Source organism: Antechinus flavipes, chromosome 3 (genome assembly GCF_016432865.1).
Source record: "Antechinus flavipes isolate AdamAnt ecotype Samford, QLD, Australia chromosome 3, AdamAnt_v2, whole genome shotgun sequence".
NCBI classification, from domain to species: domain Eukaryota; kingdom Metazoa; phylum Chordata; class Mammalia; order Dasyuromorphia; family Dasyuridae; genus Antechinus; species Antechinus flavipes.
The window spans coordinates 328,648,031-328,674,964 of record NC_067400.1 but is presented as its reverse complement, the minus strand read 5'-3'; the positions used below and the strand labels follow the sequence as shown (position 1 = coordinate 328,674,964).

Genomic DNA, 26,934 nt, shown 5'->3' with positions numbered 1-26,934 from the left:
TATACTGCAACATGTTTAGCATATATAGGACTGCTTGCCATCCTGGGGGGGGGGGGAGGAGGGAGGGAGGGGAAAAAACGAAACATAAGTGATTGCAAGGGATAATGTCGTGTAGAAATTATCTTGGCATGGATTCTGTCAATGCGAAGTTATTATTAAATAAAATAAAATTTATTATAAAAAAAAAAAAAAAGGGTATGCACAGTTTGATAACTTTTTGAACATAGTTCCAAACTGTTCTCCAGAATGGCTGGATCCGTTCACAATTGCTATTTGCTATTGGAAATTGCTATTTGGCTATACTTAGAGCTGAATGCAGCTGTGCTTGACATTATGAGAATTTAGTCATTCAAAAAAAAAACCCTGAAAAACAAAAAACAAAAGTTAAGGAAGCCACACAAGGAAGACTTGATTTCATTTGGAACTGGAAAATTGCCCAGTTTCTCAATTTTGTCCTTGTGCTGTGCCAAAAGAGGGACAGTATCATTTCTCAGTACAAAGCATGTGCCTAAATTGAGCTGCCTTAGTTGGTTTAAAAAAATCTCCTGCTGAATTTCAAGCAGCATGGAATGAAGCAAAAGTAGCTTTTTAAAAAGTGAATTCTATCAATTACAACTTCAGTTTACTTGTATTAGTAAGAACTTGCAATCAGGGGAGTTTTTATAGTAGCTTCACTAGAGTAAGATTTTTAAAACTATAAAACAAATCTTGCTTTTGACATTTCATTGGAGTTCTTTTGAGGAGAAAAAAAATATATATATACATATATATGATATTGCTGAAATCTAAATTATTAAAGCTTAAAACTACACAGAGAATTTGGGAACACCCTGTATAGTTGGCTAAACTAAAAACTTTTAGTGAAGAAGGTAGATTTCAAAATGTTTGTTATTATATTCTAATTATATTTATATCCTAGGAGTTGTAATCCTTATCTAGCAGGTCAACTTCTTTTATAGCACTTTTTTATCTCTAGCATCTCCTATCTATGATCAACCTGCTGCCTACCATTCAGGAGAATTACCCTGGTGCCAGAAAAAAACTTCTGAAACAGGACATATTATCTTCTCATTTTGCATAGTAATTTATCATATTCTATATTGCTAATTGGTGCTATTGTATCATGTAACATACTCCAATATGAAAATTCTTAAATAATATAATATAAAATTAATTCTCCATTTTGTTCTTCTGCTAGTTCAAAAGTCTGTGTATTGGGTTTATTCATAAATAGTGGTTCTAAAAACAAAATCACTTAGTGTAATCACAATTCTGTAATCTCTACATATAAACTAAGTGTTGAAATCTGTCAAAGATTATAGATCATATTAAACTATCATTTTGTTTCAAGATTGAGAGAATTACAAGAGCACATTTATTACTACACCACATTTCATTTAAAAACATGCACAAATATACACATATAACAGTCAAATCCTGTCCTGAGGAATATGGGTGGTAATATAACAAAGTACAATTTAGCAGGAAAAAAAAAAAAAGTAGGCAGCCAGGTGGCACCATAAATGGATCTCTGGACCTAGAGTCAGAAAAGCCTGAGTTTAAATGTAGCCTCAGATACATTCTGGCTCTGTGAAACTGGGCAAAACACTTAATAGTAACCTCAATTTTTTCAGCTGTAAAAAAATATGCTTTCACCTCACAATGTTGTGATGAGGACCAAATGAGATAATAGTTTTAAAGTGCTTAGCATAGTGCCTAGCACATAGTAAGTGATTAATAAATGCTTATTAGTGGGAGGTTTTTTTCCCCCCTCATTCCCTTTCTTTTCCTCTAAGGCTGGGAAAAACTTAAAGGAGTTCTGTGCTGAAGTAGTCTATTCCACTGACATATGGCTAATTGTTGGGAAGAAAGTTCCAACTTAGAGTAATTGGAAATCTGCCTTTCTGCGATATCCTCCACCCATTAGAACACTCTCTTCTGGCTCTAAATAAAATGAAACTACATCCTTCTTCACTTGATGGCCTTTTAGATAATTGAAAAAATGGGTATTTTGTGATCTGACCACCAATAAATCATTTCTTTTCTTTAACATATAACTTAAAAACCCAATATGCTACTATAATCCACCTGTTTCATAGAAAGTTGGCAACAATTCAGTTTCCCCTGAGCATGATCCCTTAGTCAAATGCAATATTAGTTCTTTCTATACTTCCTGTAGAAAATAAGGCAGTTAAGTGCCATGGTGGAAAGAGAACTGAGTTTGAATATGGAAAAGATTATATAAATTTCACTGCTATATCTTCATAAGTCATATCCCACAAATCTTCAAAATAAGGATGGCTCTCATAGTATGCCCTGAAACTCCAAATCTGATCTTTTGGATTAGAAGACAATATCAAGGAAATAATCCTAATGGATAGATGAATGATGGCATAGATTAGAAAATACTGGCCTGGATCTGGAAAGACCTGAGTCACTAGTTAGCTGTATGAATGTAGGCAAATTACTTAATCTCTGTTTGCCCATTTCCTTGACTATTAAAAAAAGTCTTTCCTTCCAAGATTGTTGTGAAGATCAAAAGAGATTTTATTTATGAAGTGCTTGGTATAGTGTCTAACACAAAACAGGCATTTTTAAAATCCTTCCTTCCTCCTTCTTTCTCTTCCCTTCCTTTCCTTCATTTTTCCTTCCTTTCTCCTTCCCTTACTTTCTTTCTTTCTTTCCTCCTTTTTCTCCCTTTCTTTCTTTTTTCTTCCATCTATTCTCCAAAATTTAAATTAAAAACTATTTATAACAACAAAGGTTGTTTCTTCAGAGATATAATACAATATTAGATCCATTTCAATCCTAAAATCCTCTATTATACTCATTTTTTAGTGGAACATATTATTAATCTGGTAACAAGAAGCAGTTTAGCAATATCAGATTGCTCCCTAAGTGCCTCTTCTACAAAATGCTGTTTAACCTTTGTATTTTTTATCAATTGTTAAAGTATCTGATTAAGCTCTCAAACTTTATGTTATGAGAATCATTATTCACAGCAGCAATTTCACAAAAAAGATTATTTTTGGCTTGAAGACCCAATAAAGAATTACCTAAAGTGACTAAATTTTACTCCTACTCCATATAATTGGACTATAGGGGTTCTAACACTATACCTGCTTTCCTGGTTTTAAATTGAGTATTTGTATTTTAATCACACTATACGGTGTGACTGCTATACGATGAGACTGGTGGATAGCTTGATCTCAATAATTCTAAGTTGTAATAATATGAAGCAGATCCAATGTCTGCACTAAAATTAACATCAAAATAAGGATCTTGCAGGAGTGGGGATCCACAAGGCTGCCAACCAACTCAGGCTGGAAATTGTACAGGTCAAAGCTTCCAAGTCATTCAGCACTGCGATCAGACCCCTTAGTTTTCAACTGTACTTCTAGCCTGAGTGAGATGAGGAAAATCAGTTTCAACAACAACAACAACAACAACAAAAATAACCAAGCAAAAAAAAACTAGAAAAATCATCTTCTTCACTTAGGAAAAAAAAGGAAAACTACTGATTGATGATTCACCCATTCAAAAAGAATAATTTGAGAATTCACTCTGTATCACTGTTATAAAATAATGTTGTAGATGGTATGGCTGGCTTCCTATTCTCACATCTGCTAGAAAGACTTTTTCTGCCAGCAGAGTTTAGGGTGTAACCAAATACAGACTCATATTCCATCACAAAAACAGAAAATACACAAAACTACAGAGGACTCTGGGAAAGCTGCAATGAAGCAGGATTTTTCTAGAGCTACAAACACTTGATCAGTTATAGTGAGACTTCCCTTTAAAAGGCCCAGCCTTTATGAATAAAGGCATACGTTAATCATTACGTTTCTTTTTTTAAAATCTAGAAGTAAAAAAGAAAATAAGTCTAAAATACTAGTGGAACTAATATGACCTTAAAAATCTAGGACTGGAATGAATCTGAAACTTTGGGCAAATAAATAATTTGTTAATTCTAAACCCTTCTTTCAGAATAGTTTGAGAATTAAATTATTAATTTTTGATTTCTTAAAAGGCTAAAATTGAATAAGGATGAATTAAAGGAGAACCTCTTAGGACCAAAAAATTTTAGTTTATAAAGTCTCCTTTCATGGAGAATTTTTGAATTAGATAAACAATTTTTGCCTAAAATTATTTCTTTGGAGATATAAGTGTAACAGAGGGATGCACTAAATGATCTCTAAAGATGCCTTTTGACCCTTGAGTGCTCAGCTCAAGTATACACCATCTTTTTACATTTTGGTTTAATTAATTTTTTTCAAAAAATTATTGTAAAACATTAATAAAAAAGAAATATACATCCACTATAAAGGGTAAAATCCTGTCTAAAGATTTTAACAAAGTAAATTAATTAACAAATAAACAAGCAAGGAAAATGATTTTGCTCTGGGCTATAAAGTTCTACCACTTCTTGGTTTGTCCTTTTTTATATTATATTTAGTCAATGAGTATATAGTTCTACAAAGTAAAATTTGGAGAAATTCATATTGTCTTTCGTTGTTCATACTTAAAATTTTACAGTATTATATAATATTTTATTTCATCAGTATACCAGAATTTAGATAGTCCTTCTTCGATTGCTAGATAAGTAAGTTGTTTCTGGTTTCACCTTGTTCAAACCATAGACTTTTAGAAGAGCACAAAAAGACCAGCTAGTCCAACTCATATGCCAAAAAAAAATTCTTGATAATTACCATCAAATCCCTACTTAAAGACTTCTAATCAGGAGAATCTCACTTTCTTCTCAGGACAACACATTTTCCTTTTGGATATTTTAATTACTAGGAAGTTTTAATGATATTAAATTTAAATTTCTAATTTCTCCCCATTGTTTCCATTTTTTAAACTCTAAGGCTAAACAGAATAAATTTAATAAGTATTTCATAATAGCTAGAATATTTTCTCTAAGTCTTTTTTATAATCAAAATCCCCAGTTTCTCTAGCAGATCTCTATATGACACGGCTTCAAAGTCTTTCATCATGCTAGTGTTCTTCCTCTGAACACTTTCCATCTAAACTGTGGTATTCAAAATGGAACACAATATTTAAGATGTTTTGATAAGAAAATAGGACTATCCACTAAATTTAAAAAGTATTCATGAAATTATTCTTTTTTAATATAGTTGAAAATAATGCTGGGTTTCTTGAATGTTTATATTGTTGCTTGACTTATGTTGAGCTTGAAGTCCACTAAAACCCCAGAAATGTTTTAAAGTGATATTTAATTTATAATTTCATAATATATGAGAATATAATATATAATTTAATTTATAATGCTATTTAAGACTTTAATCTCTATTTAATTTTGTTTTATTACATGAAGTTCAATCTTTTAAATTTTTAAAAATTCTGAGCTTAAGAAACACCAATTAAAATGAGCACTTCCATATATAGGATAGAGTAGGAGGGAAAAGATTGTACTTGAAACTGTCAGACTCTTTTACAGCTTGTTTTTCTTTTTAAGTATATACTAGATTTAACATGTAACCTTCAAAGATGTTTCGTCCTCTGTGATTCCTTCTTGCCTTCAGTTTTCTTCTGTGAGTTTAATGCCCCTTCTTTCTTTCTTTTGTCAACCTTACCCTTATTTTTCTACCTTTCTACTTTCTTTCCCCATCTTTCCTCCTTTTTCATCCCAATTGGAAAAATATAAAAACAACCCCCCTTTTATTTTATTATTTTTTTATTATACCTTTTTATTTACAAGATATATGCATGGATAACTTTTCAGCATTGGCAACGGCAAAACCTTTTGTTTCAATATTTTCCCTCCTCCCACCCCCTCCCCCAGATGGCAGGTAGACCAATATATGTTAAATGTGTTAAAATATATATTAAATACAATATATGTATACATATCCATAGTTATTTTGTTGCACAAGAAGAATTGGACTTTGAAATAATGTACAATTAACCTGTGAAGGAAATCAAAAATGCAAGTGGACAAAAACAGAGAGAAATGTTATGTGGTGGTTCACACTCATTTCCCAGAGTTCTTTTGCTGGGTGTAGCTGGTTTTATTCATTATTGAACAAATGAAACTGATTTGGTTCATCTCATTGTTGAAGAGAGCCACGCCCATCAGAAGTGATCATCATATGATATTGTTGTTGAAATATATAATGATCTCCTGGTCCTGCTCTTTTCACTCAGCATCAGTTCATATAAGTCTCTCTAGGCCTTTCTGAAATCATCCTATTGGTCATTTCTTATAGAACAATAATATTCCATAACATTCATATATCACAATTTATTCAGCCATTCTCCAATTTATGGGCATCCACTAAGTTTCCAGTTTCTAGGCACCACAAAGAGGGCTGCCACAAACATTTTTGCACATACGGGTCCCTTTCCCTACTTTAAGATTTCTTTGGGATATAAGCACAGTAGTAGCACTGGTGGATCAAAGGGTGTGCACAATTTGATAATTTTTTGAGAATAGTTCCAAATAGCTCTCCAGAATGGCTAGATATATTCAAAATTTCACCAACAATGTATCAGGGTCCCAGTTTTCCCACATCCCCTCCAACATTCACTATTATCTTTTCCTGTCATCCTAGCCAATCTGAGAGGTGTGTAATGATACCTCAGAATTGTCTTAATTTGCATTTCTCTGATCAATAGTGATTTAGAGCACTTTTTCATATGACTAGAAATAGTTTCAATTTCTACACCTGAAAATTGTCTGTTCATATCCTTTGACAATTGAAGAATGGCTTGATTTCTTATAAATTAGATTCAATTCTCTATATATTTTGGAAATGAGGCCTTTGTCAGAACCTTTGACTATAAAAATGTTTTCCCAGTTTATTGTTTCCCTTCTAATCTTGTCTGCATTAACTTTGTTTGTACAAAAGCTTTTCAATTTGATATAATCAAAATTTTCTATTTTGTGATCAATAATGATCTCTAGTTCTTCTTTCGTCACAACTTCCTTCCTCCTCCACAGGTCTAAGAGGTAAACTATCCTATGTTCTTCTAACTTATTTATAATCTCATTCTTTATGCCTAGATCATGAGACTATTTTGGGTCAATGCCTAGTTTCTGCCATACTAATTTCCAGTTTTCCCAGCAGTTTTTGTCAAATAGTGAGTTCTTATCTCAAAAGTCTTTGGGTTTGTCAAACACTAGATTATTAAAGTTATTGACTCTTTTGTCCTTTGAACCTAACCTATTCCACTGATCAACTAGTCTTTCTTAGCCGATACCAAATAGTTTTGGTAACCACTGCTTTATAATATAGTTTTAGATCTGATACATCTAGACCACCTTCATTTGATTTTTTTCATTAGTTTCCTTGAAAGTCTTGACCTTTTGTTCTTCCAGATGAATTTTGTTGTTATTTTTTCTAGGTGATGAAAATAGTTTTTTGGGAGTCTGATTGGTATAGCACTAAATAAATAGATTAGTTTAGATAGTATTCTCATCTTTATTATATTTACTCGATCTATCCAAGAGCGCTTAATATTTTAGTTAGATTGGTTAGATTGGTTAGATCTGACTTAATTTGTGTGGATAGTTTTTTGTAGTTTTGCTCATATAGTTCCTGACTTTCCCTTGGCAGATAGATTCCCAAATATTTTATACTATTGGCAGTTACTTTAAATGGAATTTCTCTTTGTAACTCTAACTGTTGGATTTTGTTAGTGATATATAAGAATGCTGATGACTTATGTGGATTTTTGTACCCTGCAACTTTGCTAAAGGTGTGGATTATTTCTAATAGCTTTTTAATAGAATCTCTGGGGTTCTCTAAATATACCATCATATCATCAGCAAAGAGTGATAACTTGGTTTCTCATTACCTACTCTAATTCCTTTAATCTCTTTCTCAACTCTTATTGCCGAAGCTACCATTTCTAATACAATATTGAATAGTAATGATGATAGTGGGCAATCTTGTTTCACTCCTGATCTTATTGGGAATTTTTCCAGTTTATCCCCATTACATATGATGCTTACTGATGGTTTTAATTTAAATAGATGCTACTGATTATTTTAAGGAAAAGTCCATTTATTCTTATACTCTAAAGTGTTTTTAATGGGAATGGATGTTGAATTTTATCAAATGCTTTTTCTGTATCTGTTGAGATGATCATATGGTTTTTGTTAATTTGGTTATTAATATAGTCAATTATGCTAATAGTTTTCCTAATATTGAACCAGCCCTGCATTCCTGGTATAAATTCTACTTAGTCATGGTGTATTATCCTGATGATGATTTTCTGTAATCTTTTTGCTAATATTTTATTTAAGATTTTAGCATCAATATTCATTAGGGAGATTGGTCTATAATTTTCTTTCTCTGTTTCCAACCTACCTGGTTTAGGCATCAGTAGAAGTGCTTCATTCTCTATTTTTTCAAATATTTTATATAACATTGGAGTTAATTGTTCTTTAAATGTTTGGTAGAATTCACATGTAAATCCATCTGGTTCCAGGGATTTTTTCTTAGGGAGTTGATTAATAGCTTGTTCTATTTCTTATGCTAAAATGGGACTATTTAAACAATTTACCTCCTCCTCTGTTAATCTGGGAAGCCAATATTTTTGAAGGTATTATCCATTTCATTTAGGTTATCAAAATTATCAGCATAAAGTTGAGCAAAGTAACTTCTAATTATTGCTCTAATTTCCTCATCATTGGTGGAAAGTTGTCCATTTTCATTTTTAAGACTAATAATTTGATTTTCCTCTATTTTATTGGTTTTTCATAAAACCAACTCTTAGTTTTATTTATTAATTCAATTGGTTTTTTACTTTCAATTTTATCATTTTCTCCTTTTAATTTTAGAATTTCAAGTTTAGTAATTGATTGGGGGTTTTTAATTTGGTCTTTTTCTAGCTTTTTCAGTTGCAAGCTCAATTCATTAGTCTTCTCTTTCTCTATTTTATTCAAGTAAGCCTCTAGAGATATAAAATTTTCCCTTCTTACCACTTTGGCTGCATCCCACAAATTTTGGTATGTTGTTTCATTGTTGTTATTCTCTTGGATGAAAGTTGAAAGCCCAATTCATTGATCTTCTCTTTCTCTATTTTATTCAAGTAAGCCTCTAGAGATAGAAAATTTCTCTTTATTACTGCTTTGGCTGCATCCCACAAATTTTGGTATGTTATCTCATTGTTGTCATTGTTTTGGGTAAAATTATTAATTGTGTCTATGATTTGCTGTTTCACCATTCATTCTTTAGGATAAGATTATTTAGTTTCCAATTACTTTTTGGTCTATTTACCCCTAGCTTTTTGTTGAATGTAGTTTTTATTGCATTGTGATCTGAAAAGAATGCATTTACTATTTCTGCCTTTCTGCATTTAATTTTGAGGTCTTTATGTCCTAATATATGGTCAATTTTTGTATAGGTTCCATGAATTGCTGAGAAGAAAATATACTCCTTTCTGTCTCCATTCAATTTTCTCCAAAGAGCTATCATACCTAACTTTTCTAATATTCTATTTACCTCTTTAACTTCTTATTTGTTTTGTGGTTTGATTTATCTAGTTTTGAGAGTGCAAGGTTGAGATCTCTCCCACTATTATAGTTTTGCTGTCTATTTCCTCTTGCAACTCTCTTAACTTCTCCTTTAGGAAGTTAGATGCTATACCACTTGGTGCACATATGTGTAGTATTGATATTGCTTTATTGTCTATGCTACACTTTAGCAAGATATAGTTTCCTTCCTTATCTCTTTTAATTAGATCAATTTTTGCTTTCGCTTGATCTGAGAAAAGGATGGCTACCCCTGCTTTTTTGACTTCACCTGAAGCATAATAGATTCTGATCCAGGCTTTTACCTTTGCTCTGTATGTATCTCCCTGCTTTAAATGTGTTTCCTGTAAACAACATATTGTAGGGTTCTGGTTTTTGATCCAGTCTGCTATCTGCCTTTGCTTTAGGGGAGAGTTCATCCCCTTCACATTTATGGTTAAAATGACTAGTTATGTATTTTCTGCCATCCCAGGTTGTGCTTTTCTTTTTCTTCCTCCTCTTACCCCCCTCCCCAGTATTAAACTTATGGGCACCACTTGCCTCACACAGCCCTCTCTCTTTAGACTCCCTCTCACCCTCTTTGAATCCCTTTCTTTTTCTTATACCTTTCCCTTATTACTCTATTCCTTTTCCCTTTTCCTCTCCCACTTTTTAATGAAGTGAGAGAAGTTTCTCTATAAACCAAATATATCAATTATTTTCTCTTTAAGCCAAATCTGATGAGAGTAAGATTTACATAATGTTCCTCCCCCTCCCTAAATTCCCTCAGATATAATAGGTTTCCTTTGCCTCTTCATGGGATGTAGTTTCCCTCTTTTTATCTCCCTTTTTCCCTTTTTCTTACTATCCCCTTTTCATTTCTACTTCTTTTTTATATTATATCAGTAAAATCAAATTATACATGCACTTTTTATGTATGTCCATAACAGAACAGAACAGAAAGTTCTCAAAACTTCTTTTTACCTTTTTCTGCTTCTCTTGAATACTATATTTGGAGGTCAAATTTTTTGTTTAGCTCTAGTTTTTTCATTAGAAACAAATGGAATTCACCTGTTTCATTAAATGTCCATCTTCTTCCCTGGAAGAAAATGCTCAGCTTAGTTGGGTAGTTTATTCTTGGCTGCATTCCAAGTTCTTTTGCCTTTTTGAATATCATATCCCAGGCCCTTTGATCCTTTAATGTGTAAGCAGCTAAATCCTGAGTAATCCTTATTGTGGCTCCTTGGTATTTAAATTGTTTTTTTCTGGCTGCTTGTAATATTTTTTCCTTAGTCTGATATAGTTCTAAAATTTAGCCAGAATATTCCTTGAAGTTTTTATTTTAGGGGTTTGTTCAGAAGGTGTTCAATAAATTCTTTCAATGCCTATTTTCTGAATTTATTCTGAATCTATTACCTCTGGGCAGTTCTCTTTGATGATTTCCTCTAAAATAGTGTCTAGGCTCTTTTTTTCATCATAATTTTCAGGAAGTCCAATAATCTTCAGATTATCTCTCCTAGATCTGTTTTCCAGGTCTGTTGTTTTTCCAAGTAGATATTTAACATTTTTTTCTATTTTTTCATTTTTTTGGGTTTTACTTGACTGATTCTTGATGTCGCAATGGATCATTCATTTCTATTTGTTCAGTTCTGATTTTTAATGACTTATTTTCTTCATTACCTTTTTTTACTTCTTTTTGTATATGTCCTATTGAGGTTTTAAATGAGTTGCTTTGCTCTATGGAATGTTTTTCCATGTCACTATTTTTTTTTACTGAGTTATTTTCTTTTTTCCAATTCACAAATCCTACTTTCCTGGCAGTTCTTTATCTTTTCCAATTCACAAATTCTGTTTTCCTGCACTCCCTGGAAGTGCTTTACCTTTTCCATTTCACATTTCAGGAAGTTGTTTTCTTTTTCCATTTTATCAAATTTTTCTTTAAGTGGGTTATATGCCTTTTCTGTACTCTCTTGCAGAGCTTCTCTTTCCTTTATCCTTTTTCTTTTAGTTCTCTTTTAAGCTTTTTTTTTTTTTTATAATTTCTTCTAGAAGAGCCTTGTGTGATGGGGTCCAGGTAATATCTTCCTTTGGGGTTTTATCTGGAGACTGCTGTTAGTCTCTTTGGGGTTGAAAACCTGCTTTTTTTTATGTATAGAAGCAATTGATGGTCTGTATGGTTTTTTTACTCATTTTTTTAAAAAGCCCTTAGGGTCTGCCTTCAGGGCAAGGAGGTTATCAGCTTCCTCTGCAGAGCAGGGATAGATATATCCTGCAAATGGGCTGCTGAGAGGGGAAGTGCCCTGGGAAGAGCCCCACAGGAGAAGTGTCTCTGCTTTGGGAACTGTGGAAGTTCTATTGCCCCAGGCAGAGCCCTCCCGCTGTGCACATTTGTGGCTGCCCTGGGCAGAGCCCTCCTGGTGATCAGAAGTGTGATTGTCCTGGGCAAAAGCCCCGTGTTGTCAAATGGGGCTGCACAGCTGTGCTGTGATCTGTGCTGAGTCACTTCCGGTGCTATGGGGGTATAGCCAGATCCTGTTAGATTCTGGCATTTTTTGGAGTACCCTTTACCTTTGGCTTTAACTTCTCTGCTGATCTACTGCTTTGCAACTAAAGCAGAGGAGCCAACCTGTGGTACAGTCTTCTCTGCAAAATCTTCATCCACGGAGACCACCAATGCCTCATCTGCTCAGTGTGCTAGCCTCTGGTTCTGCCTCCCTGCCTGCTCTGGCCTCCTCCCGCAGATCAGGACAAATCTTTTCTGGCAGTCTTCCAGATTATCTTTGGCTGGTAATCTGTTGTACTCTCAATATTTGTGGATTTCACCAGTCAAGCACTATTTCTGAGGCTGAATTTGGTAATTCAGGTAGGGTAGAAGTGAAGCTTAGAATGACATGTGTATCTTCTCCACCATCTTGGCTTTGCCCAACATCCCCCCTTTAAAAAACAAATATGCATAATCCAACACAACAATTTCCCAAATTGGCAATATCTAAGATTTTATGTGTCACTCTGCAACCTGAGTCAATCACTTCTTTTTCAGAAGATGGATAAAATGCTTCATCATCAGTACTCTGGAGTCACGATCAGTCATTGCATTGATCAGAATTCTAAGTTTTTCCAATGTTACTAATAAACAAATTGCTCTCCTGGTTCTGTTTTCTTCCTTCTGTATAAGTTCAATCATCTCTTCTCAGGCTTTTCTGAAACCTTCCCTTCTCTCATTTCTTATAGCACAGCAGCATTCTCTTACATTCCACAATTTGTTCACCTCTTTAGTTTCCAGTTCTTTATTATAAGAAAAAGAGCTAATATAAAATTTTTGTATATATGGATCCTTTTGCTTTCTCTTCTGTCTTTTTAGGGCAGAGAAGTTGTATGATTGGGTCTAAGGGCATACACAATTTAGTTATTCTCTCTAAGTATGGTTCTAAATTGCTTTCCATATTAGCTGGATCAATTCACACTTACATCAATTATGTGCCTCTATCATCAATATGCCTATATATTCCAACAACTTTTTTTCTTTTTATGTCATCTTTGGACTTACAGTAATAGGGTGGAACTTCAGCATATCCAAATATTTTTGGATCCTGTTATCTAATGGTTTAGCTATTCCTACAAGTTTTGATTTTAAGAAAGAAAGCTATAATATTTTTGTACTCAAAGATACAAAAAGGTTTTACAGATAAAGTTCTAGGAATGTAAACATTGAGTTGAAAATCATGATCAGTTTTGTGATTTTTAATGTATACTCTTACACTCTTTCTCATAATGTTTCTAACAGGCTGAAGTCTCACCAAGATGTATCAGTAACTATTTTCCTCTTTTTTTAAAAAAAAAATCCACTTTGTGAGAATTGGCTCTCATTTTAAATTATCTCAAATTTTGTACTAAATTTTGTTATTACATTTGATGGCTCAGACTCCCACTATTTTTCATCCATAGCAATGCTCTATTTGTTTGCATAATCCTTCCCTTCTCAAAGTGCTTTAAGGTACAACTCATAATGAGCATCTGGCTTCTGGGTGTGCTACCACACTTGACTACCTTCATTAATCTTTGAGATTCTAACTTGTTTTTACTAAATAAAAATGAGTTATCCTAAATCACATAGGAATGTGAGGCAAAGTGAATTATATCTAGACACATTATTGAAGCATCTAATAATTGGAAGGAACACCTCCTATCCAAAGCAGAATACTCGCTGCAACATTCCTAATCATTTACCCTCTACTTGGGGATGTCAGCTCCAAAAAATTTACTGCTTTCTGAGGCAGCTCATTTTATGGAGAATATCTCTGTTAGGAAGTTCTTCATGTTGAGCTAAAATTAGTTTCCTCATGACTTTCAACAGTTGTTCCTAGTATTGCCCTTTAGAATCAAATATTTGTCTTTCACATGAAAGCCCTTCAAATATTTGAAGACAACTGTTGTGTCTCCATTAACTTTTTTCTTCTGTAGGCAAACATTTCATACATTTCTAAGTATTCCCATTTTCTTTTACAATTCCTCATTACTAAATAATGTAGTAAATCATAAAAGTTTTAAAAAAAGGCATGTATTCTAATATGACATGTCTCCTTAGTTGTGTAGTCTTAGTCAAGTCATCCTCTCTGAGCCTCAAGTTTCTCATTCCTACAGTAAATATAAAAATCTTTGCTTATTTCTGTTATTGTGAGGAATATACTTTGTAAGTACACCTAGTAGAATATATACTTCTTGATGAGAATGATTGTTCCCAGCATAGTGCTCTGTATATAGTAAGTAGATAAATGTTTATTGAACACAAGACAGATAAATAGTAGAGTGAATAGAGCACTGAGTCTAAAGTCAGGAAGATCTGAATTCAAATATGACCTGAAATATGCAGCTTTGTGACCCAAAGCATGTCACTTAACTAACTGTCTGCCTCAGTTTTTTTACCTGTAAAATGGGGAAAATAATAGCAGTAACCTAACAGAATTGTTGTGAAAAGCAAATGAAACATTCGCAAGTACTTAGCACACTGCTTGGCACTTAGTAGGTACTTAATAAATATTTGTTTCCTCCCTTTCCGGAATAAAATGTGCAAATATAGATTATTATTTACAGCACAAAGAGAGAAGTAGAGAAGAAAAGAATTTGTAAGTGACTATCAATTTTACTTTTGAGATTCATGACTCTAAAGAAATTGGATTAAATTATGTCTAAAGAGTCAATAATCTATCTATGAAGCTAAGAACTAAACAACTACCTAGGTTTTGGTTAATCTGTCACATCTTTCAGCAGGATTGTGGGTATTTTGGGGTGAGGAGAAGGAGAAAGAAGCAACAGACCTCTCCCTATAGCCTAGGCAAAGATAAATTAGAGAAAAAAGAAAGAAAAGAAATAGAGGAAGTGAATGTTGACTAATGACAAAGTATGTTCTGAGAGGATATTCCTATGTTGACAGCAGAATTGTTGCTTCAAAACTTAAGATGAAATGGCAGTGGTGGTAATACATTTTTCTTTTTTATAGCAAATGTTTATATTTATATTAATCAATCCAATTAAAATGTGTTATACTTGCAAGAGGGGAATTGGTCCTTGACTAATTTATTCTACCTAATCTCCTTCCCAGGATTTAGTCATTACAACTGATGAGATTTTAATGTGTTAATAAAGTATTGATTCCTTTATGAAATTTAAATATCTTTCTCTGATCAAATCAAAGTGGTGACACCATTGGCAAGACAAAAATTGGCTGGATATTTTTAGACCTTTAAAAAGCTAAGCTTGCCAGTCTTGGAGTCATTCAATATAATTAGTCAGTTCAGATCACTCCACTTTAGGATTCATGCTATAAAGGAAACCTCTGTACTTATTTATGTTGGAGAGTGGTAAGATGTAGAGAATTTTCATTTTTTCCCTTCCCACATCCACTGACCATTTTATCTTGCAGGAGAGCAATCTGCTTCAAAAAAATCCCTCCAAAAACAACAACAACAGCAACAATAACAACAACAAAATAGTGCATTTGCAACTATGATAGATTTAGTTATTTTCAGCAATATAATGATCCAAGGCAATTCCAAAAGACTCATGATGGAAAATGCTATCCAGACAAAGAACTATAGAATCTGAATATAGATAAAAATAAGCCATTTTCATTTTTTAAAAAAATTCTTCATCGTTTTTTTCCCAATTTGTTTTTATTCTTCTTTCATAATGTGACTAATGTGGAAATGTTTAACTTGGTTGTATGTAGGATGGGGGAGGAGTGGAGAGGGAGATAGGGAGAAAAATTTGGAACTCAAAATTTTATAAAAATGAATGTTGAAAAGTACATATGTAATAGGGAAAAATACTTTTTACAAAATAAAACAGCATAGCTATCAGGTAACAGAGATATTCTCTCTTTCTAAACTGACACGAATACTAAGAGCTGGCTTTCAAGGTGATTCAAGAAACAAGACCTCATACAGTAAAGAAAAGGAGCCATCTGTAAATGCAAGAGAGCATTAGTCTTGGTAATTAAGAGTCAAGCTACAGAAAAGAAAAAGAAAATCAAGGTGAATATCCTGTCTGGAAAGGACCCTTTGTTTGGGATAGTATTGGTGAGAATGCTTTATGAGGACTCAATAGGTTACTTCATACAGTCAAATGTGAAATTTCTGATCCTGTGATCTTAGATTGAAATGGGATTTAACTTAGTTTTCTACCTCTCAGAAAATTTTTGCTAGCATCTTTATGGAAAAGATGACAAAGACAAGAGTAGTTAATATTAGAAAAATTATGGAAAGACAGGTACATTAGTACATTGCTGGTGGAACTATGAATCAGGTAATTATTTTGAAAAATAATTTGGAATAATGTAATAAAGTGGCTAAAACATCAATACCTTTAGACCCAGAGATTCCACTTTTGCGAATATGTCCCAAAATGTCATTGTCAAAAAAGAATATAAATCATATAAGCCAAAACATTTTAGTACCATTTTTGGTAGCAAAAAACTGGAAATAACATATGCCTTTAGATTAAGGAATAGCCAAACAAATTAGTGCAGTGGAATTTTCTGTAATAAAAAATATAAATACGATATATGTAAAGAAACATAGAAAGCCTAATATAAACAGAAATATTCATTTGAATGAAATAAACATTCAAAGTGAAGTAAGTAGAGGAAAGAATACAACACAAATAATGGCTAAAGCAACATAAATGGAAAGAACTGTATTATAGGCATTACCTAGAATGCTTGAAAGTGAATTGCAAAATTACAATTTTTATAGTACTTATTTTTTTTTAAATATGCCTCTCTTCTCTTTAATTTTTCTTTTGAAATTATTACAAAGAATAACTCTCTGAAATAGGATGGGGAAAGATACGGGAGCTAATCTAGTCAAAAAATCAATAAAGTCTGTTTTTTAAATAGATTTTTGCAGGCATTATAAAATATTATTACAATTATATATGCCACATAATAAGTGAAATAATAGTGAAAAGTTATAAAGCACTTATATTAGAAACATTCCAGGCCTAGCTCTCTATCCACTAAACCACCAGCTATACCCTATTCCTATTCTTTGACCACTTACATATTGGGAAATGGATCTTATACTTACAATTTTTATCAACTATTTATAGATTTTGGATATCAAACTTTTTTTTGATTGGGGGGAAGCTCATAGCAAATATTATTTTTTTTCTAATCTGTCCATATTCTAGGTCCATTGCTTTTGATTTGCAAAAACGTTTATATAATCAAATTCATCTATCTTGACTGTTTAGTGTATTTTATTGAGTGCTTCACCTCTTCACAATTGGAAGAGCTAAAGCATTCTATTATCTTTTACTTACATATGAGCTTTAAAAAAAGAATGAGATCATGATGCATTTGGATTATGTTGTTTTATATATATATAATGTGTGTGTGTGTGTGTGTGTGTGTGTGTGTGATAAGATATAGTAGATAATGCAAAAGGAGAAAGAGAAAAAAAATTGTATAGTAATGTCCAGTTACCCCAATAGGATGGTTTTTCAGAGAACTTAAAAATCTAATTCAAATTCCAAAATGATTTCAGATAGAAAAGAAAAATGAGAATTCCATTGTCAAAAAGAATAAACAAAACAAGTAAAAAACTTCATTTTCATTAAAGCTAGAACATATCCTTTTTCCTTTGCAATTCATTTCAAAATCTAACTAAATAATAAAATTCCAAAGTGGATAACCTGAATTAAAATTCACTTGAAAGTAATTAGATGCATTCATTATATTTTGATATTATATTTTGGATAAAATTCATCATATAGACCTCACTAAATTGTTACCTGATATTCAAGCCAATAACTATGTTCTTATCTGGAAATTCTGAAGTGTGGAAGACAGCAGTTATTACTGGGATAAAAGGCAACAAGAAATTTAGCAATATATTTTTATCAGAGAAATTAAAAATTAATTTCTTCAATTCTAATAGACTTTAATTTACTGTACTTCTGGAAAATTTCGCAGCTATGCCTACTAATGTAAATTTTCTCTGGTCTTGGCGCTATTTATGTAACCCAAAAATAATTTTAAAATGAAATAAAAATATGGATTGGTGACCAGGAAAAATGAATGGGTGGGCCAAAGTGGCCTAACCCATTTTTATTTCCAAACCCTTGCTTGCTAATTTCATGAGCTGACTGAAGTTGATTTACTGGTGAAATAAGGATAACAGCAGGCAAATTGCATCAAAATTGTTCTTATTTTGTGAATGAAATGATAGTCATATAAATATGATACTTATGCTAGATTCTGTAATAATGTCTCATGTACACAGCATATCACAATTTATCAAACATTCCCTGCAAGCATGCTACAAAGTACATAGGAAAAACATAGAGGAAAAGACTGAAGCTTAGAGATGCACATTGGCCTGCAAGTAGTAGAGCAAGGCCTCAAACCCAGAATTTCTGATTAGGGTCTCTTTCTATTACATCAAGTTATCCCCAAAAATCAAATTTAAGTACTTTTCAAGGATGTTCCTCAACTTTCTTAAAGTTGGGGAAATAAAACCAACTATTTCAAATAAAATATTTTCAGCATGCAGTCTAATCCATGCATGAACTCATTCATTTGCCCTTAGGGAAAAATATTATTCTACTGGCATATAAATGCTTGTCAAAAAATTTTGTCTAACATATATGAATTCAGTATCATCCATTCCCCCAAACCTTCTCACTCACCATGTAGCCACATTTTTATACAACTCTTCACTTAGCTCTCTTTTTCAAGGACAGTGACAAGAACTCACATATTGATTGCAAAATCTTTGATAAAATGATTCCTCATTCACATAAATGTAAAAAAATAGTAAAGAAATGTTGTATTTTTAAAAATAAAAATCTCTACTCTGAAATAAGATGGTCCTGATAGTTATGATATCAAATAGAAGGCATTAGAAGACCTTAAAGTTTTCATTGCTTATTTAGAAATTAATTGCATTACGTAACAGTGGTCTAAATGAAATTGAGTGTTTCATATGGAAAAGCATATGCTGCTCCATGTGGAGGACAAACTTGCATTCATTAGAATTAATTGAAATAACATTGATTTTAAGGAGCACATTTAAAGATAATTTAAGCCAGCTTTTTTTTTTTAGCAATAAACAATTTAAAAGAAAAAATTAAAATACAGTTATTATAAAAAGTATTTTATAGTGCTATAAGCTGATTATATTTGGAATCACCAATATTATGTTACTGTTTTTTGCCAGATTTTCTTTTTAGTAATTGGTTTTCTAAGATAATCTGGCTCTATGTCAAAATTTGCATCAATGTTTTTTTTCTCAGCTTTAGGAATTTGGAGTAGGGGGAGGGTTGAGTAAGGTATGCAGAGAGATAAAAAAAGTCTCAAATGAGTATCTTCACTTGTTCTTAAATTAAAATTGGTAGAAATGACTGATGGTTCAACATAATACTAGACATTTATTCATAGACATTGAAACTGTGAAACAGCTAAATTTGAAATGAATTATTTTGCATAGCTTATGAACACAAATATGGGGAAACTGTTATAAAATAAAAATTAAAATATTCTATAAAAATGTTCTGAGAAACATGAAACTTATAAAGACAAGCCTAACATTAATACTACTTATATTATCTTCTTAAAGTATTTCTTCAGGAAATAGGTGCATCAACATATATATCTATCATATGTCATATATATGATTGTATATATACACACATATAGCATTTCTGCATGATATTAGCTTTCATTTAAAAAATTTATTATGGGAATGGAATACATGTCGTAAAAGATGATAAGTATAGAAAGAAAATGCTATGAGCTACATGCAGCTCATGAAGTTAGCCACTGATTATAAATTAGAATCATTTCAGCACCATGGACACAAGCAATACATCTATCAAAGCCTTTTCTCACTGCATACAGAAACAGAAGCCCAAATCCCCAAAGACATGAGGCTCAATCAGTTAGATTTGAAACCAGGAACATCTTAGTCACCTCTCTATCTCACAGATTATAATCAGAATTCAGAATCACACATGGGTTCTCCAGTGCTCCCCAAAATAGCTACTATACACTTAATACTCCTTAAAACATGAAAGTTTATATGAAGAGGTATTTCAAACATTATTTTAGGAAGAAAAATGATCGAGCAATAATTCATTCCACCAAATTTTCAATTCTATGAATAAATAATATTAAACATACAATCTTCTTCCATCCCTTTTTCATCAAGTTGTATGCAAAGATTTTTTCTGTGGAGTGCTGACTATAACTTATCTTATTATTGAGTTTATCTAATTATGCTTTTATGGCTACACAGATCCTTATATAGAGATCGACATATGTATCTGAGAAGAGGGGAGAGAGCTAATAAAAATATAGCTTAGAGATTAGCATTGAAGCTAATACTCAAGTGGATATTTAATCCTCAGTCACACTTATAAAATAATAGACTCTTGTCAGTATTTTTGACTGGTCACTGAGTAAATGACACAAATGCACAAATTCTTATCTGCACATGAACCTGTGTTCTGATTGGAATTAATGAAACATAAAATGAGATCTGTTCACCTGGAGACCTAGGTAAAATGTAATATTGATACTTGACTTCTCTTAGATTTTCTTATTTTTCTCTTTGACCTTCTCTTTCCTTCTTTTTCCCTTTCCACTTGTCCATCCATCCAAACTGAAAAAGTGAATTGTAAATACTGAAATTCTTGTATGGATCTAGCAGTGGAGCTAAAGGAAGAGCAATAATATATTTCATTCTCCATGCCAGGGAAAAGCAGACAACAGCCATACTGTGGTATTTCTTGCTTGTAACTAGGAGAGGAAAATAAAAAGGAAAAGATGATACTAAAATATTTGATCATGTTTTTTTGTTTGTTTTTTCAAAAATCTAGAACTAAGGTAGATTTAGATGTAGATGAAGAGATGGAGAATGGAGAGAGAAGCCTCTAAATTCATGATGCCACAGGTCATTGCTCACCATTGAAGAGAAACAGAATTTCTATCTGATGAGCTTCTGTGAAAGAGTTGAATTGCTAATCCCAGAACCCCATAAAACCTAGTCCTAGTTTTATTGCCCAATTATTTAATTCAACTTAGTCTTCAGATAACCCTAGTCAAGTCTTTAATGACAAGGATAGTGAGATTCTCTTTCTTGGGAAAAAAAAAAGGAATGTTTCCCATCCTTTCCCTGGTTAACAGAGACTCCAATGCTGAAAAGCAAAGAATTTAGATGCCCTGTTTTCAGCCCAGGTTTTTCTTGCCCTTTCAAGAATCCACAGGAGGGGGTGGGGAAAGGGGAGACAGGAAAAGAGGAAGAGAGTGGCTGGCACAGAAACAAATGCAGGTATGAGAGAATAATAAGAACAAGACAGCTCTTCTGTTGTGTAAAAGCCAGAGAAAGCTGGAATCCAAGAAGCTACAGCTTTTACCTGTCTCTTCTGATGAGGGAAGGAATAGATCTCTCTCTGCTCCTTTGCTGAAGTCTGGAAGTTATTGCTTTCGAACCAGGAGGGAAAAATTGAAGTGTCAGAACTGAAGAGAGAAGGTCTGGATGAAGGTGTCTGCCAGTGTTTCCATTTTCCTCCGACTGGGAGGAATAAAAACAACAGGAAAATAAACAGAAGCTGAGAATCCCTTCTGATTCACAATCTGCTGGGCAGCCGCTAGCAGCTCAGCGCATCCTAGAAAAAAGAAAGCTGCTACTGTACTGTTCTGGGGCGCTAACCCTACAGGCTCCTTCCTCCTCACTTCCCAGATGTCACGCCAGAAAAGGACGAAGGGGGAGGGGCAGGGGAAGGCGAGGAGAGAAGGCCACAGTGAAAAAAAAAAAAAAAGAAAGAAAGAAAGAAAGAAAGAAAACCCTGAGTGGAGAATTAAAGGAAAAATAGTGGAGCATGCGCATCCAGCATGCTACAGACAGCAGCTTTGGGGAGGTGGGGGAGACTTGGGTTAAAGGTAAAGCATCCTACGAATCCTTCTTTGGTTTCCTGAATGCTTGAACTATTTAAGACATGGGGTTTTTTTTGTTTGTTTGTTTCTATATTTATTTGGATGTTGTATATATCCAGGACATTATTTTCTTGCTCCATTTTTTTAAAAAAAATCACCTTCTCTGAAGATCAATTTGTTCACCTTTGGAGAGAGTAGGCTCAGTCGTACAATTAGATGGGTTGTTTTGGGCTGTTTTGAACCCCACCATTTTGTTATATCTATTTTAGCCAGTTTCCAAATCTTTAAGAACTATTTGTTATTTCCAAAGTACTTCCTAGCATCTCTATAATATGTAATTTTAAAGCCAAAAGGAACCTCAGAGTACCTATAGTCCAATCCCCTTATTTGCAGGGGATAACATTTAAAATGACCACCTACTTGATTTACCATGGGTTGCTTCTCAAGAGAAAGATAATGGCAATTTGCTGGCTATTTTTAAATAATAACTCAAAAATATTTTGAAATTGATAAATACAATAGAGTAAGTGACTTGATGATCATTAAAATAACCCAAAATCCTTGGTTTCAATCTTATCTTAAGGCACAGTCCTGTTAAAACAAAGAGACTGGTCTGATCAGATCTCCCCCTCTCCCCACAAAACAGAAATTTAGAGAGATAAGCTTGGCAAAATAGATAAATGATAATCTCCTGGAGAATCCCTTTTGTATGCAGAATTAATACATATGTAAAAATAAGACATATTCTAAGGATGAATTTCTGTTAAGTTGCTCCAAATTGGTCTCTTGGATACAACTTGTTAATTACTTTCAACCAAAGAGTTTATCTCCAAAATGTAGTCTTTTGCCCTCAAAATATCTTTGCTTCTTTCAGGCATGTGCATACACACACACACACACACACACACACACACACACACCCATATTTAAGCATATTTTGATCAGTGGTTCCACAGGAAGACAAATTTATAAAAATGTATGTTATTTTTCTGAGCTTGATAAAAACTTACAGATTTTTCACCTTATGGGAAGCAGGCTAATTATAGAGGGAATTATTTACTAATAAAACAAAAGTACTTTGAGTGGTATATTACCTCTCCTCTAAGGAGTCTCTATTGCAGTCCAAAGGAAAAGGCAAAGTGTATGTGATATTGTGAATGTAACAGCTCCTTTGGGAATCCTCTCCAACTCTATACTCACAGATTAGTAGATTAGGTCACAGAAGAATGTCTACTCTTAAAGGTTGTATAATATACTTTGAATAGACTAAACTGATATTTTATGAGTCTATCATTGATCATCTAATTGACTCAAGGAGCTCAAAGCAAAGACAAAGTAGCATAGTGAGATTAGGACTTACATAATATTTCTTATATAGGAACCTCCTCTCTCTTTTCATTGTAACCTCATGTTGCTCCTCGAACATTGGGTCACTGCTTTGTGGGTTGCTCCCCTAGGCTCACTGGATCAGCTTTGCCCTAAAGATCAGCTCCATTATAGAAGATCTAATTCTCCTTTGAAGACCTAGTTGGCACTCTTTTTTGCTGACCAGGGTCTTTTTTCTTGAAGTTGCTTCTTCATTGAACTGTTTAATTTAACTCTTGAATCACTCAACTTTATTTCTGTTGTAATTGGAACTCTCGAGGTAGTGGACATCTCTGCTCCCTGCTTAATGCAATGTCGTTAGCTACTGAGAAGGAAGAATGAGGAATAGGGTCGAGGAGAAAAAATTCTCTCTTCTTCCCTCCCTTCCATCCTCTGTTAGAGGGCATATGTCATGTAATATAAAACTGCTCCAGGTCTTGAATGGTTCAACAATTTAAACTGTCTAAAAGAATGCCAAGCTTAGCTTTTTAAAGACTCTCAAGGGCATACTCAATCTATGGTTAGCCAATGTCAAACTTTCCTTCTAATTCAATCAAACTTTTTCCACCTAGTGTGAGTATATGACTATTTCTTTGCCTGTCTTATCTGTCCTTTCTTTTATGTAATTATATCAACTAATTGGAAGATATCTTCCTGAGTTCAAATCTGGCCTCAGACACTAGCTGTATAACCCTGGACATAACATTTAACCCGTTTGCCTCAGTTCTTCATCAGTAAAATGAGCTGGAGAAGGAAATGGCAAACCACTCCAGTAACTTTGTCAAGAAAATCACAAAGACTAGTGATAACTGAACATCAGTAAAAGATAAAACATTGGGAGAAAGATGAGCCTATTGATATTTATCTCTACAATAATCAGAAACTGAATTAATTTCTCATCAATAAAGTTAGAAAAATTTGAGTGTACCCTTAAGGAAGCATATTCCATTCCAATTGAACATTCTCATAAGGCTTCTCTTCTGTTTATAACAACTTATTCCTGTGACTCAAGATTCTCAGGCCTGTTCTCAACCAAATTCAAAGCAAACAAATAAAAATAACAGAGGCTAAACATGATTTGTAGTTATCTTTTTTCAAAAACTATATTGAAAATAAATCTGTTGGCTGACAAGAAGTATAAACAAAGATCGCATTAATTTTATTTGGCTTATTCAAATAAACACTTAACAATTTTACTACATTAAAATATCATTTATCAAATAAAGTTTTTATAGATTTTTATTTTATTTCTTTTTGTGTATTTTTAAAATTTTACTAAGCATATGCATGGCAAACCCATATTGAATAAGGGGTAAAGAGATTTCTGAAAGTAAATGAGTACAGGGAATCAAAAAGATTGAAAATTCCTGGAGTAGGGTATAATGTGCTAGAACTAGAGTTAAGAGACCAGGATTCAAATCTTCAAAATTTCATGAAATAAACCCACATAAGTCATTAGCATTTCTTTAGATGACCAATAAAGCCAGCAGCAAGAGATACAAAGAGAAATTCCTTTTAGAGTAACAATAGATAATATAAAATATCAGGGAATCGAGAGAGAGCGAGAGTGAGAGAGAGAGAGAGAGAGAGAGAGAAAGAGAGATTGGGAATATCTATATACAAATGCAAGAACTATATAAACATATTTATAATTGGAAAATTATTAATTCCTCATGGGTAGGCCAATCTAATATAATAAAAATGACAATTCTGCCTAAATTAATTATGGCACTTATTCAGTGGCATGCCAGTCAAACTATCAAAAATTATTTTATAGAGCTAGAAAAAATAATATAATTTATTTGGGAGGAAAAAAGGATAAAGAAAATCAAGGGAATTAATAGAGAAAAAAATAAAGGAAGATGGAAGATCTCCAACTATATTACAAAGTAATGATTATCAAAACAATTTGGTACTGGATAAGAAATAAAGTGGTGCATCATTAGAATAGAATGGGTATAAGCCACAGTAGTTAATAATCATAGTGATTTGGTGTTTGATAAACACAAATAACCCAACTTTTGGGTCAAGAACTCACTATCTGACAAAAAATGCTGGTGAAAATGGAAAGCAGTTTGGCAGAAATGAGCTATAGACCAATACCTCACACTGTATATCAAGTTAAGGTTTGGACTTAAAAGGTAATACCATAAATAAATTAGGGGAAGGAATAGTTTATATATCAGATCTATGAATAGAGGAGGAATTTATGAACAAAGAAAAATTAGAGAATATTACAGGATGTAAAGGCTTTAGTACATTACATTTAAAAGATTTTGTACAAATAAAACCAATGAAGCCAAGATTAGAAGGAAAACAAAAAACTAGGGAAAGAAATTGACAGCAAGTTTCCTGAACAAAGGTCTCATTTCTCAAATATGCAGAGAACTGAGTCAAAATTTTAAGAATACAAGTCATTCCATAATTGATAAGTGGTCAAAGCATATGAACAGGAAGTTTTCAAGTGAAGAAATCAGAGCTATTTATAGTCATGTGAAAAATGCTCTAAACCATTATTTATTAAAGAAATGCTGATTAAAACAACTCTTGAGGTACCACCTTATACATATTAGATTGACTTATAAGAGAGAAAAGAATAATGACAAATATCAGAAGCAATATAGGAAAATCAGGACACTAATGCATTGTTGATGGAATTGTGAATTGACCCAACCAATTTGGAGTTATGTCCAAAGGAGTATAAAATTTTTGAACCAGCAACATTACTATTAGATCTGCATCCCATAAAGAGAGCTAATTCAGTTTCAATTGATCAAGGATGGACAGAAGCAGCTACACCCAAAGAAAGAACACTGGGTAATGAATATAAAACTGCTTGCATTTTTGCTTTTCTTCCTGGGTTATTTATACCTTCTGAATCCAATTCTCCCTGTGCAACAAGAGAACTGTTAATTCTGCACACATATATTGTATCTAGGATATACTGTAACCTATTTAACATGTAAAGGACTGCTTGCTATCTGGGGTGGGGGTGGAGGTAGGGAGGAGAAAAATCGGAATAGAAGTGAATGCAAGGGATAATGCTGTAAAAAATTACCCTGGCATGGGTTCTGTCAATAAAAAGTTATTTTAAAAAAAGATCTGCATCCTAATGAGATTTTTTTTAAAAGAAAAAAAATATACAAAAATATTTATAGCAGCTCTTCTTGTGGTGGCAAAGAATTAGAAACTGAGGAAATACTTATCAATTGGGGAATTACTGAACAAACTGTGGTATATGATTGTGAGGGATGATATCAGAAAGGATGATCAGGATGCTATCAGAAAAACCTGGGAAGACTTACACAAACAAAATGAGATGAGCAGAACCAAGAGAAAATTGTACACAGTAATAGCAATATTGTGCAATGATAGACTGTGAATGACTTAGCTAGTTTCAGCAACACAATGATCTTTGTTGTGCTTGTTGTTTGTCCTTTATTTTTGAAGAGGAACATGATATCAGGGAAATGATGTTCTGACCTGCAAGTGAGTTGGATTTAAATGAGGGTAGACTGTGAAAAGTCACCAAATTCATTTTCTCCTCCAATGTCATCTGGGTCCAGTGACAAAATATAGATGAGGATGAGTGGATGATAACAGGATGACAGGAGATGGCACTGGCTTAGTGGGAGAACATCATGCTATGTTGCAG

The 26,934-nt window shown here is 33.0% G+C and overlaps 1 protein-coding gene across 1 annotated transcript in view; it reads right to left on the bottom strand.

Moving 5' to 3' along the window:
• SLC35G2 (solute carrier family 35 member G2) overlaps nt 1-22,007 on the bottom strand; it is a 61,509-nt gene extending 39,502 nt beyond the window's left edge. The window contains exon 1 of the mRNA XM_051985603.1: nt 21,395-22,007. The gene's annotated coding sequence lies outside the window, so the exon portion shown is untranslated. The remainder of the gene's footprint in view (nt 1-21,394) is intronic.
• Nucleotides 22,008-26,934: the final 4,927 nt, after the last annotated feature.